Source organism: Protopterus annectens, chromosome 16.part0 (assembly GCF_019279795.1).
Source record: "Protopterus annectens isolate FY-2018-M chromosome 16.part0, PAN1.0, whole genome shotgun sequence".
NCBI lineage: Eukaryota > Metazoa > Chordata > Ceratodontiformes > Protopteridae > Protopterus > Protopterus annectens.
The window spans coordinates 855,619,581-855,637,080 of NC_056750.1; the positions used below are offsets into that span (position 1 = coordinate 855,619,581).

The 17,500-nt window shown below is 43.2% G+C and overlaps 1 protein-coding gene across 1 annotated transcript in view; it reads right to left on the bottom strand.

Moving 5' to 3' along the window:
* CHD8 (chromodomain helicase DNA binding protein 8) overlaps positions 1-17,500 on the bottom strand; it is a gene marked incomplete in the record, with an annotated part of 4,119,653 nt that overhangs the window by 1,211,387 nt on the left and 2,890,766 nt on the right.

Here is a 17,500-nt window from a genome sequence, read left to right on the forward strand (position 1 = left end):
ATTTGTAAGCAAATACACCATATAGACATGCATCCCAAAATGATGTACATGGAGGTATAAGAAAAGCCTCGTTAGGAAGAGGGGATGGAGGGAGGGTAACCTGGACTGCAGCAGCATAACCACTCGAACATCTACATTTATGGTAGGTACAAAACTGTACTATGTTCATCGTGCTATGCTGCTGCAGTCATCACACTTGGGTAGAGTCCCAAAGCTATGGTTGGGTGGTAGGAGCTAAACGGGGTTAGGTGCAGCTAAGATGCCCTGCAGAACTGCAGTGGCAAACCCAGCTCTGTTTTTTGAGTATAGAGGAAGGTGGTAATGCATGGTGAAGGTGTGCACTGAACTCCAGGTAGCTGCCTCCAGAATGTCCTTTGTTGGGACTCCTCGGAGGAAGGCTGCTGAGGTTGCTGTAGCCCTGGTAGAGTGAGACCTAATGCTAGCAGGCACTGCTTTCCCGTGGTGTGAGTAGCAAAAGCGGATGCAATGTGCTATCCATTTGGAGATGGTCTGTTTTGAAATAGCCTTTCCTTCTGAGCCTGGTGCATAGGATACAAGGAGTTGGTCAGATTTTCTGAAGGCCTCTGTCCTGTCCAAATAGTAACGTAACTATCTGTGAATGTCCAAAGAGTGAAGGAGTCTTTCTCCTTTATTCTGTGGGTCTGGATAAAAGGTGGGCAAGTGTATGGTCTGATTGAGAGCCACACTGGATACTACCTTTGGCATGCATGAAGGGTTGGTGCGTAAAGATACTCTGTCCACATGGAAAATGATGAAAGGTTCCACTGCCATAAGTGCCTGCAGTTCTGAGACTCTGCGTGCTGAGGTGATAGCCAGCAGCAGGGCTGTTTTCCATGACAAGTATTGCAGCTCTGCTGAAAAGGTGGTTCGAAAGGAGGAAGTGTTAACTTTTCCAGCACAAAATTTAGATCCCAAGTTGGAGTTGGTGGTTTTCTGGGGGGTCTTATATTTTTTGTCCCTCTGAGAAACTGCCTTAGCAAAGGATGAGAGAAAATGGGAAGAACCGTTATCATATTGAGCTGAAATGGCTGAAGCATGGATCTTTATGGATGAGAAAGAAAGGCCTTTGTGTAGCATCTCAGTTAGATATTGGAGTATGTGCAGAATATTTGGGATGCCAGGATTTAGGCTTCTGGCCTGGCTCCATACACAAAATCTTTTCCATTTGTCTGAGTAAGTTTTTCTGGTGCTGGGCCTTCTGGCCTCCAAAATGACATTCTGGACGTCCTTTGAGAGAAGTGTTGTTTGATAATTTAAGGTATTTTCCATGCAGCTAGATTTAAGGTCCTTAGTTGACTGTGAAGGATCTGAGAGTTTTGTTGGGTTAACAGCAGAGGGAATTGAGGTAAGATCCATGGAGGGCTGCGAGTCAAGTTTCGTAGTAGTGGGTACCAGTGTTGACGTGGCCAGTCCGGAGCAATGAGTATCATCTGTGGTCTCTCTGATCTGGCTTTCAGTAATACCTGGGTCAGTAGTGGCAGAGGTGGGAAGGCGTAGACTGACAATGCTGTCCAGCTGAATGATAGGGCATCCACTTTCCAGGCCAGGGGATAAGTCCTTGTGCAAAATTTTTGTAGCTGGCAATTGTTGGTTGAGGCAAACAGATCTATGTCTGGTGGTCCCCACCTTGAGTTATCATTGCGAATACTTGTGGGTGTAGTCTCCACTCGTGAGGGTATGTCAAATTTCTGCTTAATTTCTCTGCCAAAATGTTTTCTTTTCCTGGCAGGAATTGTGCTTGCAGTTGTACTTGGTAAGTTAATGCTGTGTTCCACAAGTCCATTGCCTGTCTGCATAGTGGGTAGGAGTGCGTTCCTCCTTGTTTATGTACCACATAACTGTGGTGTTGTCTGTCCTTATTAGAAGTTGCCTTGAAAGCAAGAGGTCCTTGAAGGCTGTTAGTGTATTTTTTACAGCTAGCATCTCCTTTTGATTGATGTGTAGTTGCCTTTGGTTTGCAGACCATTTGCCCTGTATGCATTGTCCTGCCAAGTGTGCACCCCAGGCGTAGTCTGATGAATCTGTTGTCAAGGTTTGGTTTGCTGGAGGTGAGACAAAATGAAGGCCCTTGTTTGCTTGGCATGCTTGAGCCCACCATAGAAACTCTTTCTGAAGACAGGGAATGAGAGGTATACTTGTTTCGGGCTGTGTCTGTGTTGGGACCATACACTTTTTAGGTACTATTGTAGTTTTCTCATATGCAGCCTTGCATATGCAGTTAGTTGAATGCAGGATGCCATGTACCCCAATGCCTGCAGGAATTTCTTTGCAGTGAGCTGGGTAGAAGTTGCCATCTTTTTGAAGTACTGAGCCAGTTGTTTTTGCTTGTATGGCATGAGGTAAGCCATCTGGGCCGTTGTATTCAAGCTGGCACACAGGAAAATTATTTCTTGTGAGGGTATTAGTTTTGACTTCTTTTTGTTTACTGTGTACCCTAGGCAACTTAGCAAATTTGTTACAAATGCCAGATGCTGTAGTAGGATGTCTTTGCTGTCCGCTTGGATCAGGCAGTCATCCAGACATGGATAAATTTGTATTCTTCGCTGACTGCAGTATGCAATTACTGATGCCAGGCATTTCGTGAACACTCTGGGTGCAGTAGATAAGCCAAAGGGCAATGCAGAGAATTGATAATGCGTTGTGCCTGCCAAAAATCTGAGGTATCTTCTGCAATCTTGTCTGATAGGGACATGCAGGTATGCCTCTTGGAGGTCCAATGTTACCAGCCAAGACTCCTTGCCCAGCATGGGAAGAAGCTGCTCTAGTGTGAGCATTTTGAATTTGGGAATGTCCAGGTACGTGCTTAGAATGGAAAGGTCTAAGATGGGTCTCCAGGCTTTGTCCTTTCTTGGTACTAGAAACAGTACCTTTTGAATTGCTTTCATGTTCATGAGAGCTGAAATTTGCTTTTGTGCCTCTGCCCATTAGTTTGTTGGCAGATCTGGCATGCCTCTCATCCGTGGTAAAGTGTGAAAATGAAATCTGTAGCCTCGGGTAATAATATCCAGAACCCATTTGTCCTTTGTTATGATGTGCCAATTTTGTGGAAAAAGAGCCAGTTTTCCTCCTAGAGGTGCTGCCTGGGCAATTTTGCTTGGCAGGCGAAGAGGAAAGTCATTGAGTTTGTTTTCTGAAGGGTTGAGATCTGTCATCTCCCTCTCTTTGAGTAGTTTGCCACTGTCTAGGCCTGAAGGTACCTTGTGCATGGCCTCCGCCCCTAGGGCGTCTGTACCTGCCCCTTTGGGGTCTGTCTGAAGCAGAAAAGGACCAGTTTTTTGATGGCCAGTTTCTGCTGAAGTGAGGAGGTTGCACCTGTAAAAAATCTTTAACTGCTTGCATTGATTTTACCTTTTCTTCCATCTTCTTTAAAACTTCCTCTGCTTTGACACCAAATAATGCATCCTTTTGCAGTGGAGCATCCAGTAACTTTGCTATGATATGTTCTGGTAAGGTCTGCTCTTTTAGCCAAGCATGTCTACGTATTACAGACCCTGTGACCGCTGCTCTACATGAGGCCTCCAAAGAATCAAAAACACACTGCAAGGTATGTTTTCCCACTTGTTCTGCTGCATGCAACAAATCTTGCATCCCTTTGAAATCTAGTTGATCTGTTTGAGGGATCATTTTCTGCTTTAACTGAGTAAGCAAGTACTGCTGGTATTTAATTATGTAGAATTGGCAGTTTAATGCCCTCATGGCCAAAGTGGCAGAGGTATACACTTTTTCCCCCATCTTTCGAATGCCCTGGAATCTCTTTCCGCAGGTAGTGGATTCTTAGCTGTAGAGGCCTTAACCCCTTTGGGACCCTGGGAAATGGTTTCTGGGTCAGCAGCAGGGCTTTTATATAAAAACTTGTGAGAGTCAGGCACTTGATAGTATCTGTCTGGTTTAGGTGGTGCTGGAGGTAAGGAATCTGGATTTAGACTGGATTCAGTGCAGACATCATCCAGAATGTCTAAAACAGGAGGAATGGCTAGGGGTGTATGCTGAGGTAGAAGAAGAAACTCACAGAGTCTTTTCTTGGAGCCAGAGTAATCTTGTCCTTCCCAGTGGAAAAGCTCTCTCATGGTATGCAGGGTTTCCCCCAAAATTGAAGTCTTCAGGGGGGAAACAGAGGGAATACACTCCTCAGCATCTGAGTCTTCATAGAGAGGGAAGGGGTAATCCTGTTCCTCGGAGTCTGCTGAGGAAATGGATTCCTGGTCAGAAGGAGGTAAATCTTCCTCCAGTCTAGGCCTTTTGTCAGGAGGGGGCTGGGAACTTCTGATAAGGGTAATCAGGTCCTCTGCCATTTTGAGCATCTGTTTTTTAGGCATAGGGGCCTGTGTGGGAGTCTGTGGACCCGGTTTCTTAACCTTTGGAAGCTTAGCGTAAGACTTAACGGAGAGAGTCGTCGGTTTAAAGATGCCTTCTGAAACTGAAGGCCTGTCCATAGTCTCCGGATCGCCGCCAGGGCTGGCGTCTGCAAGTTGTGGAGGAACCGGCTCCAGTGGCCCAGTAGATTCTGACTGAGAGGTAGTCGCATTTTCTAAATCTGCGGTAGTCAGGGGCTGCGTAGGCGCCTCACTGAATACCGAAGATCCGGCGGCAGGCCTAACCGAGACCTCGGTATCTGGTATAGGTCTAGGGTGCCTGTCTTTGTCCTTGCGTTTTTTAACTCATTAACCCCGAGTACCTTCTCATGGCGCCTGTGTACTTAACACCGAGTGCGCCATGAGAAGATACTAATTTCAAGCTGTTACCCCCGAGTGCCTTCCTGAAGTGCGAGAAACTGTAGTGCACATTTGTAGTTGAAACTAACGTAAATCACACTGAAATCATAACTGAACATGTAAATTACATTATATAGTTATGATTCAGTGTGTTTTACATTAAGTTCACATTAAAGTTTTACTTCTAATTCCGCTTAAAAAGTTGTTGATAAAGCAAGTGCTGGCAGCCAATCGGATTCTTGTAATCCGAGCCACCACTTGCGTACCAGCTCCACCACCAACCTAATTTCCTTTTGTTTTATCCAAATAAATAAGAGGGTCCAGCAACAGGTATTTCTTTTCTTTTTGATAATATTTGGAGACTTTACCTGCTACTGGATCCCTCTATTTTATTTGTGCTTTCACGGATCGCCGGAGATAGCCATTCACGCTCACCGGCATTTGCTGCAAGGAGTTCCTGATTTGACTGCCCAAAAGAACTGCTTTAGTTTCCCCTTCAGGTAAGCTGTGGTTTGAAGGTTAAACGTATTTATTTTTGTGAGAGTGTGCATATATTCAAAGTCATAGCCCTTTACTGACCGCTGGTGTATTTATTTAATTTATCTTGCTTCATACAGTGCTCCGTTTTGAAGTCCGGTGTTTTATCTTTTTTCTCCATGCTGGGCTGCTGCTGTGTAACATTCTGCTACAATGTGTGTCCGTTTGAGCATGAGTCTTTGCTGGGCTGCTGCTGTGTATTTATTTGGGCTGCTCTGTTTCAACAAACTAGGAAGTATGCATGTTCTGGGGCTTTTGTGTGTGTTATATATTTTATTCTGCAAGTGCACGTCTTTGCTGGGCATTTTAGTCTGTTGCAATGCTCCGTTTGAAGTCTGTTTTTTGATGTTTTATCTTTCTGCTCCATGCTGGGCTGCTGCTGTGTATTATCCTGCTGCAATGCTCTGTTTGACCAAACTAGGAACAAAGTCATCACGGGACTGGCTACCGACGAGCTAAGGACGGGTTGGTTGACAAGCGGCCAATGACAGGATAAAGAGAAAACAGGGAAGGAGAGTCGAGGCCGGGTAGGCCCGCCTGCCGTCGTTTTTTTTTTTTACTATTTAATGAATCTGCCTAGGGGAGGGGTCCTGTGGGGGCTGCATTGCTGCTGAGTTGTCCGTTGGGATTGAGGTGAATGTGTAAAAGTGTGGCCCCCTCTGACTGCTCCATCTTGGTTGAGTCCGTGTGCAGTCCTTGGACCTGCGTGAGTCGCAGTACCCCCCTCCCATTTCTTGTTACTTCGGTGTCCCGTTTCGGCGGCGGGTAATTGTTCAGGTGTTTGGTGTCTTCCTTCTTGTTTTGACAGAATTTGGCCCAATGCTTGACGTGCTAAAAGGGTGTCACTAGGGGTGTGGTGGGGAAGGAGCTGCCTTATTTTATGTGGGTGTTGGGGGGGGGGGTATTTTGGATCCCAGTCTTGTTCACACTGCAGTGCCATAGATTGTATATGTAGCAGTAGGCTGTCAGCTTTATGAACCTGTTTCTTTTTTGAGAAGGTGAATACTGATAGTTGTGTATTTGTAGTGGGTGTAGTAACAGGGCGACAGTCCACGAAACTTGTGTCTATTCTATTGAACCTGAGCAAGTCACTTGATCTGTGTTTATATTTTGAAGTACATAGTTGACAGCTTTCATCGGAAAGGGACTAGCTTTCAGCTTCTCATCTAAAGAGAATCACGGCAGGCTTTAGCCAGTGCATGTGGGTGTCTTGACATACTCCGTGTTTTGTTAGAGGTAAATGGATGCTGCATAGCAGAATTGCTCATGTGTATGTCTTTAGAGTTGACTATTGAATGTGATTGTAGCTCTGATGTTGTGTCACCTTGAGTTTTGGAGAGGATGACCTTTTGTAACCCCCGTTACACACTTTATGTAAGGTGTATTGCCTGATATGATGTACATTATTTCTGTGAGGTGTGGCATACAGAATTTGAGATAAGTGCTTTCTGTCTTGACTTGACTGACAGAAGTTAACACAGCTGGTGGATATGGTTGTTTTAGCATTTTGGATCTATGTGTGGAATTGCACATGGCTAAATGATGGGTTTAAAGTTACTGCCAACCAAATGAACTGCTTGAGGTGATGCAAGTCTATGAGATAACTTGGCCACAAAGTTTTACAGCATTTGCTTTACTGCGTAACCGTAGTGTGGGTTTGGGATAGTGACTGTGATGAACGCAGACACATGTAGGGTGCATGTCTCTTAATATATTCAGCCCGAAGATTGATTTATACTCTGTACAGCATTTTTTTTATAAATGTGTCACTAAGAGTGTTTTCTTTTAGAGTATCTTGGAAAGCATACATGTTTAAACTTGGGTCTTCAAAAATAATTTTTGTGTTGCCCTATTTTGATTTTTATTGTGTATATAAATATGAATTTGATAGCTATGGTATTGTGAATCAAATCAAAAGTGTATGAATATTTGTAGGTTGTGTGTATTTTACGGCCTTAGAATTAAATCTGCCTGTGCTCACTTTTCTTTGCTGGTGTCAAATGGGAATCCTAAGTCACTTTTATTGACTGTATTTGTCTATCCAGTTCTCTCTGCCCAGTTTGGATTTTCTTTTTTGCTTGAATGACTATTTGAATGCACTTTTTGGGTACTGTGAACACTTTTTTTTTTTCCTCGTTCTCCTAACACACTGGATACATATAAACCTAATTTGCATTTTTCTCAGTGTTTAGTGAGTTAGCCATTGTAGACAGTTGGTGCAACTTGTGTTGTTTTTTTTTTTTTTTTTTTTTTTTTTTTAAGTGGCAGTATTGAAGTAAGAAGTATTCTTTCCTGTTCTGGATGAAATGATCTGTTTTGATCTTTTACCTCTTGTATTTGTATATAAGTATGAGCTTCCAGCCTGAAGGGCAGTAGAGTACCATCACTGCTTCGTTTTTGGATGAAGTTGGCAAGAGTGCCAGCTTCTGACAGGTTTTGCCTTAAAGTGTTGATATTATGGCATTGAAGCTAACACATGCTTGGTATTTATATGCACACACAGATCTTGGAAATTCTTAACGGTACAACACACTTGTTATTCTACAGTAAGTATTAGGAAACACTGGGGGGAAAAAAGATGACTGTGCTAAATGGAGAAGAGCTTCTAGGTGGTATTTGCCATTGGGGAATATGTAAAAGGATTGTGGCAGTTCTAAAAGTGCACTGGAGTCTGGCAAAGGATTACATGACTGAGAATGAAATAGTAACTTTTTCATACTACTGAAATGTTTTTCACTGGGATAATTCTCTTAGAAATGTGGATGGTCTCCCTGCACTTTGACAGTGTGCATACTTTTGTGAAAAGTAACTGTTAGACCATGTGAAAAAATTGTTTGGTTTAAGATTTCCGGTTGTGTGGCATCATGGGCATGTCTTTAGTTGAATATTTATGAAACCTTTCCAAGTGGAAGCAAATAAACAATGTTGAAGAGACAGATGACCGTGACTGTAAAACAATTCTAACAGCACAGTACTGGTCAAAGGTAACTGCATGCAGCTGTATCAGTGGCATAGAATCATAAATACCTGATTGCAGCCTATTCATCCCAAGTTCATGTAATGGTTTTGGGTGGGATAAGAGGCTTGGTTAATGGTTTTGGGTGGGATAAGAGGCTTGGTGAGATGTATTTTATTGCTGAGTTTAGGTGTTACTTGCAGACATGAATGTGGGAGGCAGCTGCTGATCTCTTTTTTCCCTACTACACCCTATAACTCAACAGGGCACTGCCTGTTCTCCAACTTTGTTGGAAAATATGGTATAATCAACCCACAGATATCTGATCCCAGACCTCTCCCCCACTTTTTAGACCCATCTACACAGTACCTCAATAAAATGGCTATGTCCTAATAACTCTGCAGGTGACTGCCTGCTCTCAAACTCTGTTGGAAAAATAACTAGACTTACTCTGTTTTCCTTTTTTCTTTACTTTTCTTCTTCCCTATTTTTTCTCTCTACACCCCTTTCAGCTTTTCTTTACCTCTCATTACACTTCAGCATTCCTCTTATAAAATTTATGTTTTGATTTTTTGTATTGTAATGATTATTGTGAAGCTCATCACGTAGGTTGTAGTTTATGTCTTTTTTGGTTCTAAGATTGTAATTTGCAATTTCCTGAAAAAAAATATACATACTAGTTGTTTACTTTTATATTTGTTATTACTTCTTTTGTAACACCTTCTTAAACCATGTAATACTCATTGGAGCTTTTCTCCCCGGGCCTCTACTGAAAATGGACATATATCCAGATAGACTAGCCCGGTCAACAAATGTAAAATAAAATAAAAGTGTTTCTCAAATGGTATGAGCCATGTTCCAATGAGATGATTTTTATTTCTGCAGAGATTGTGGTTGGTGACTGATACTGGTGAATTATAATGACAGATGTCAGAGTGGCCTTTTATGGCTGAAATGTTCTGAAATGGATAGTTTTGTCATTACTGGTTCATAAGTTTGATTCATTGCTTACAGGGAATGTAATCTAATATAATCAGCAAGATGTGTATAGTTTAGGTGACAGGAAGGGCTCAGGGATATAAATATTATATACATTTTATTGCTGTTTTACAGTAGTTCTAGCATTTATCAACTCAGTATGTAGGGCAATATTTCTGACTTTCTGTATTTGTGTATTTACAGACACAACAGTATGCTACAACATTACAGTACTGAGCATGTAGTCAAAATAGATTTGGGTGGGATAAGAGGCTTAGTGAGATGTATTTTATTGCTGATTTTAGGTGTTATGACTTGCAGACTAGTACCAGCATAGAGCTACCATATATTTTGGGCAATATTCCTGGCTCTGTCACTACTGTGTAAAATTTAGGTAGGAGGAATTGCTCAGTAATATGCAAGTGCTATACTATTTTTACTGAATTACTCCTGGTCTTCTCCTAACAAATGGTAATGAGTCTGTCACACCTGCACCAGGTAATATAATGAATGCATACTCAGCAGGTTAGGTGCAGTAATTATCACCTATGTCTGAGCATGCAGAACTGTGCATCAATGACATGCAGGTAATTATCAGATTAACAATAAGTGCAGTAACAGTACAACACTGACTCATTACCACTTTTCAGGTAAAACTCTCAGCAGCTGTCATTGTTATTCACATAAGTAGAAGTCGTTGCCTAGCCAGATTTGGGTTTTTGTCTATGTGCAGTCATTTCAAGCCACCACCCCCACCATGTTCTTTCTGTCATTTTTACAATTTGTTTGATAGACAGTAAAGTCCCCATTGTGGTTATATGCTTCATATTTTTTGAAAACTACTGCAATTGAACATTGTATCACTGGGCTGCTTTCCTGGATCAGTCTTGGTCTTTTCACATGTTGTCTTGGTCTGCTCTCCATTCAGTCTCCCTTGCTTCAGGTAGGGTTGCCACCTTCGTTCACGGCTAAAACCGGAGCCACGTCACACCCCTCGCATCACCAGTAACACCGCCCACCCGCCCCACCCCCTCTCCCACCAACATACCGCCTATTTTGTGATGTCACGACAGCATCACTCAACGGGAACGCCCTCTTTTTTCATTCCCGCCGCCTGCTTTTGGCTGATTTGCTATGCTTTTCTGTAAGAAAAGCATAGTAAATCAGCCGATTTACAAACTCCGATAGTCCGTTTCCTTTTTGAAACAGAATACCGGAGTTTGTACAGTGTTTTCCGGACTACCGGAGAATCAGTTTGATTTCCTGATAGTCCGGAAAAAAAACGGAAGGGTGGCAAGCCTAGCTTCAGGTTTGTTTTGGACTTATGGTTATGGAAATTTATTTTTTTTTCATAATTTGGTAAATAACTTTGCAAGAGAGCATCTGAATGTGCTAAGTAATACCTCATTTTGAAAAGATTATTTATAGTTCTAACATGGTAAACGAATGGTGCCTGTATGTTGTACTCATAGGCAGATATCAAAGTTTGTTTCGGACTTAGGTTATGGAAGTTATGATTTTTTCATATTTTGGTAAATAACTTTGCAAGGGAGCATCTGAATGTGCTTAGCAATACCTCATTTTGAAGACTGTCTTCATAGCTCCAACATGGTAAAATAACTTTGCCTCTATGTTATACACATGTACAGATATCAAAGTTGGTTTGGGACTTAAGTTATGGAAATTATGATTTTTGTTTCATATTTTGGTAAATAACTTTGCAAGGGAGCATCTGAATGTGCCAAGTAATATCTCATTTTGAAGACAGTATTGCTGGTTCTAACATGGTAAAAGAATTGTGCCTGTATGTTTGACACATGTGCAGATATCAAAGTTTGTTTCGGACTTAGGTTATGGAAATTATGATTTTTTTTTTCATATTTTGGTAAATAACTTTGCAAGGGAGCAACTCATTGTGTGAAGTAATACCTCATTTTGAAGACAGTGTTACTCCTTACAACACGGTAAAAGAACTGTGTCTAGGCACTGTACACACGTACAGATATCACAGTTTGTTTAGTCTTGTACGAATATGAAAATTATACATTTACAATACTTCTCATTATTATGCCCATATCTTTGCGAGGGAGCATGGTAATCACACAAATGATGCGTCATTTTGAAGCTGACATTCAGATGCACAACTTCTACACTGATATGTAGGCTCTGTCTGTTACAGGTGATGAGATATTATGCTTTGTTTATTTATCAATTATGAGAAATAATATATTAATCATATTTCTGTGAATATCTCATGAAAGGAGCATCACACAGTAATGGTTAAGGTATCATTTTAAAGCAGACATTCATACTAACAAATTAAATTCAAATGGTATGGGTCTGTATGGTACATAGACCAAGATATTGTGCTTTGCTTTTCCAAAAAGGTAAAAAATTTGCACAATATCAGCATTCCTTGCCAAATATTTAATAATGACTTTGATATGCACTATCAACATTTACACTGTTGGAAAGGTCAGTGTCTGCTGAAGAACTTTCACGTTTACATTTTTAGTGTAGCTCTTATAGTTAAAGAGTTATGAACATTTGTTTTCTGTATAGAATTACAAATGGATTTTCTGAAAATGAGCTCAGGCTGCACTGTTGTTCCTATGGTGGAATTAAGCAGGCAGCTTTTTCTCAGCTGCTCCGGAGTGAATGAGTTAAACATAGCGGTTGTCGGAGGTTCCGACGACATAATGTAGTTGAATTTTCTGCCAAAATAATGTCGGGCAGTATCAGCCCGACGCTCAATAGTGCGTTTATTGAACCTAGCGCAAAACCGACAACCAGAAAAGTACAGTTTTGTACCTACCATAAATGTAGATGTTCGAGTGCTAATACAGCTGCAGTCATAACAGATGGGGTTTCCTGTCGTCAGGCGGGTCCTCGGTCGGCCGAATTCCAAAGTCTAGGTCCGGCGTCGGTTGTCGTCGCTTCTTCCCTGACGTCAGTGCGACAGGGGTACCCTCCTTCCCCTCTTGGGACAGGCCTATTGGCTAACACCTCCTCATACAACCTGATTGGGGTATTCATTTATGGTGTATTTGCTTGCAACTACTGTTTTTTGATTATATTGCATTGCATTATTACATAAATGTATGTATTGCCTTCCTTCTGGGGGCACCTGACATCTGGGGCAAGAAAAACTGAAGAAAATGGCGTTGGCTGGTACTTTTATACCCCTGTCGCACTGACGTCAGGGAAGAAGCAATGACAACCGACGCCGGACCTAGACTTTGGAATTCAGCGGACCGAGGACCCGCCTGATGGCATGCAGCTGTATTAGCACTCGAACATCTACATTTATGGTAGGTACAAAACTGTACTATGTTCATCTTGCATACAGCTGCAGTCATAACAGATGGGTAGAATCCCAAAGCTAAAAAAGGGGTGGTAGGCACTAGGTGGAACTAGGAGGAGCCATGATGCCCTGCAAGACTGCAGTGGCAAAGCCTGCTCTAGTTTTGGAGTATAATGGTAGGTGATAGTGCTTGGAGAAGGTATGCACAGAACTCCAAGTGGCTGCTTCCAAAATATCTTTGGTAGGAACCCCTCTGAGGAAAGCTGCAGAGGTAGCTGTGGCCCTTGTGGAGTGAGATCTGATGCCTGCAGGTACAGCTTTACCATGAAAAGAGTAACAAAAGCGTATGCAGTGGGCTATCCATTTTGAGATTGTCTGTTTGGAAGTTGGCTTCCCTTCAGATCCTGTAGCATAGGACACAAAGAGTTGTTCTGATTTTCTGAAAGGCTTTGTTCTGTCCAAATAATAACGCAGCTGTCTGTGGATGTCCAAGGAATGTAGTAGTCTCTACCCTTTGTTTTGAGGATTAGGGTAAAGGGTAGGCAAGTGGATAGCTTGATTCAAAGCTACCCTGGATACCACCTTTGGCATAAAGGACGGATTGGTTCGTAAGGAAACTCTGTCCTGATGGAAAATGATGAAAGGCTGCACAGCCATGAGGGGTTGTAGTTCCGATACCCTGCGAGCTGAGGTGATAGCCAGAAGGAAGGCCGTTTTCCAGGACAAATATTGCAATTCTGTTGAGGCAGCTGGCTCAAAAGGAGGCAAGGTCAGTTTTTCTAGAATGAAACTGAGGTCCCAAGCAGGTACTTGTTGTTTCCTTGGGGGTTTTATATTCTTAGACCCTCTGAGGAACTGTCTAAAGAGGGGGTGAGAGAATAAAGGAGGATCAGTGTTGTATTCTGCAGAAATGGCTGAGGCATGGATTTTGATGGAGGAGAATGAAAGTCCACAGCTTAGCATCTCAGCTAGATACTGTAATATTTGAGGTAAATTCAGTATTCCAGGATTCTGGCCCTTTTTCTCATTCTAGGCACAAAACCGTTTCCATTTTGCGGGGTAAGCCTTTCTAGTAGAAGGCCTTCTGGCCTCCAAAATGACATCCTGCACCTCCTTGGAGAGTAGGATCTGTTGTGAAGTTAAGGAATCTTCCATGCGGTCAGATTGAGTGTTTTTAGCTGACTGTGAAGAGTTTTGAAGCTGTGCTGAGTCAGAAGAAGAGACATTAGAGGAAGGCTCCATGGTGGGGAATGCGTCAGGCTTCTCAGAAGTGGGTACCAGTGTTGTCCTGGCCAGTCTGGAGCAATGAGAATCATCTTTGGTCTGTCTGCTCTGGTTTTTAATAGAACTTTGGGCAGCAGAGGAAAAGGTGGAAAGGCATAAACTGTCATTTTGTCCAATTGAAAGAGAGTGCGTCCACTCTCCAGGCCTGTGGATGAAAAGTCCTTGAGCAGAATTTTGCCAATTGGTGATTTTTGTGGGAGGCAAAGAGATCTATGTCTGGCCTTCCCCATGCTTGAATTAGCTCTGTAAAAACTTGAGGATGCAACTTCCATTCGTGTGGATCTGTCATATTTCTGCTTAGGTTGTCTGCCAGAGTGTTTTCCTTGCCTGGCAAGTACTGTGCTTGAAGTTCGATTTGTAATTCCAGAGCCATGTTCCAAAGAGACATGGCCAGCCTGCATAGGCGGTATGAATGGGTTCCTCCCTGTTTGTTTATGTACCACATTACTGTGGTGTTGTCTGTCCTTATCAATAGTTGACCTGGATGCAGAAGGTCTTTGAAAGCTATAATAGCTATTATTACTGCTAGCATTTCCTTTTGATTGATGTGTAGGTGCTTTTCTTTTTGGGACCATTTGCCCTGAATGCACCGATCTGTCATGTGCGCCCCCAGGCGTAGTCCGAGGCGTCTGTTGTGATGACTTGAGGCTTGCAGAATGGGAGACCTGTGTTTCTTCGGCATGCTTGAGCCCACCACAGAAATTCCTTTTGAAGACATGGAATCAGTGGTATTATTGTTTCCAAACTGTGGCTGTGCTGAGACCATAGATTTTTCAGGTACCATTGAAGTTTCCTCATATGCAGCTTTGCACATGGGATTAGTAGGATGCAAGATGCCATGAATCCCAGAGCCTGCAGGATTTTCCTTGCCTGGTGCAATTTGCTAGTTTTCTGAAGTATTGAGTTAGTTGCTCCTGTTTCTCTGGCGTGAGGTAGGCTATCTGGGTGTTTGTGTCCAAGTTGGCACCCAGGAAAATTATTGTTTGAGGGGGTATTAGCCTTGATTTCTTTTTGTTGACTGTGTATCCCAGAGAATTCAACAACATTATTACAAAAGCCAGATGTTTCAGAAGTATGTGCTTGCTGTCCGTTTGGATCAGGCAGTCGTCCAAATATGGGTATATTTGCATCCTTTGAAGTCTGCAGTAGGCAATTACTGATGCCAGGCATTTCGTAAATACTCTGGGCGCAGTAGATAAGCCAAAGGGCAATGCAGAGAATTGATAATGGGTTGAACCTGCAAGAAATCTGAGGTATCTTCTGCAATCTTGTCTGATTGGGACATGCAGGTATGCCTCCTTGAGGTCCAGTGTTACCAGCCAAGACTCCTTGCCCAGCATGGGAAGAAGCTGCTGTAATGTGAGCATCTTGAATTTTGGCACGAGTAAAAATGTGTTTAGGATGGATTGGTCTCCAATCTTTTCCCTTCCTTGGTACCAGGAATAGTCTGGAGTAAAAACCTTGACCTTGTTCTTGTGTAGGTACCTCTTGAATAGCTTTCATGTCCATGAGATTTGAAATCTGTTTTTGTGCTTCTGCCCTTTGATTGTGTGGCAGGTTTGGCATGCCTCTCATTTTTGGAAGGGTGTGAAAATGGAATCTGTAGCCTCTGTTTATAATGTCCAGAATCCATTTGTCTTTTGTGACAATCTGCCAATTTTTCGAAAATAATGCCAGTTTTCCGCCTAAGGGTGCTGCCATTTGAGCCTTGCTTGGCATGTAAAGGGGAAGTCATTGGTTCTGCTTTCTGAATGGCTGTGAACTATCCTCTCCACCTCTTGGTGTAGGTGCTTGCCATTGTCTGCCTCTAAACGATCCTTGAGATTGCCCTCTGCCCCTCGGGCGCCTGTATCTACCTCTTTGGGGTCTGTCCTTGGCTGGAAAGGACCAATTTTTGGAAGGCCAATTTCTACTGAAACATGGAGGTTGTACCTGTAGGAAATCTTTCACTGTTTGCATTGATTTAGCCTTTTCCTCCATTTTCTTTAATACCTCCTCTGCTTTAACACCAAATAATACATCTTTTTGCAGAGGGGCATCTAGTAATTTAGCTTTGACATGATCTGGTAAGGTTTGCTCTTCGAGCCAGGCACGTCTATGTATGACTGATCCTGTAACAGCAGCTCTACATGAGGCCTCTAAAGCATCAAAACCACATTGCAAGGTATGTTTACCCACTTGTTCTGCACTGTGCATCAAATCCTGCAACTCCTTCAAGTCTGGTTGTTCAGGATGGGACATTTTGCTTCTCAACTGTGATAACAGAAACTGTTGGTACTTTAACATATGGAACGGGCAGTTTAATGCCCTCATGGTTAAGGTGGCCGAGGTGTATACCTTTTTCCCCCACCTTTCTAAAGCTCTGGAATCTCTCTCTGAAGGTAATGGATTTTTAGCAGTGGAGGCCTTAATTCCCTTGGGGCCCTGTGAGATAGTTTCTGGGTCAGCCGCACGGCTTTTGTATAGGAATTGGTGTGAGTCAGCAACCCGGTAATACCTGTCAGGCTTGACTGGGGCTGGAGGTAAAGAGTCTGGGTTAAGGCAGGCCTCCGAATACACATCATCTAGAATGTCTAAGACAGGAGGTATAGCCAAAGGTCTGTGCTGAGGAAGCAAGAGAAAATCCCTAAGCCTTTTCTTGGAGTCTGAGTACTCTTGGCCTTCCCAGTGGAAGTGTTCCCTCAAGGTATGCAAGGTTTCCCCAAAAGAGTAATCCTCAGGGGGGGAGACAGAGGGAATGGACTCCTCTGCATCAGAAACTTCAAAAGGGGAGTATGAATGTTCCTGGTCATCAGAATGCTCTGAAATAATGGAGGCCTGGTCCGAGGAGGGGGATTCTTCCTCCACTCTGGGCCTTTTGTCCGGGGGGGGGGGGTTGAGAACCCCTGATAAGAGTAATCAAATCTTCAGCCATTTTGAGCATCTGCTTTTTAGGCATGGGACCTTGAGAAGGGCCCTGGTGGAGCTTGTCTCTTAGTATGCATGGCTGCTTTAGACTTACCAAAAGCCTTGATGGAAAAAGAAGAGGAAGGCCTGAAGACACCTTGAGAGGTGGCAGACCTGTCTAAACTCTGAGTTTCACCGCCAAGAGTGGCTTCGGTATCGGTAGTCGGGGTGTGGGCCGAAGAGCCTGCGACCTCGGGTACGGTAGACACCGCCAATTTAGTGTCGTCGGTAGTCAGGGGCTGCGTAGGCGCCTCACTGAGAACCGGACCACCTGTAGTCGGCTTTGGCGTGGTGTCGGTAGAAGCCATGCACCTCGTACGTCGGTCCTTATCTTTGCGTCTTTTACTCAAAACTGGAGTCGGAGTATCCGACGACATAATGTAATTAAATTTTTTGCCAAAATAGTGTTGGGCGAACTCCGCCCGACGCTTAATGGTGCATCTGTTGAATGTAGCACAAAAACGACAGGCCGAGATGTCGTGGTCTGGGCCTAAGCAAGGAATGCAGAGGGAATGAAAATCCTTATGCGGTATTTGCTTCCCACATGAAATACAATTATTAACTTTGTCTGACATCAGTCTGAGGCAAGAAAAGCTTCCCCAACGGGGTACTTAAGCTTTCAAGAAGACTTCGGTTGCAAAATATTCGCAATCTCAGGAGCGGGCCGACCGGCACTTGCGAACTGCTTCTGCTTCAGGCACCGCGTGGCAAGAAAGACTAAAGAAAATGGCGTCGGCTGGTTCTTTTATACCCCTGTCGCAC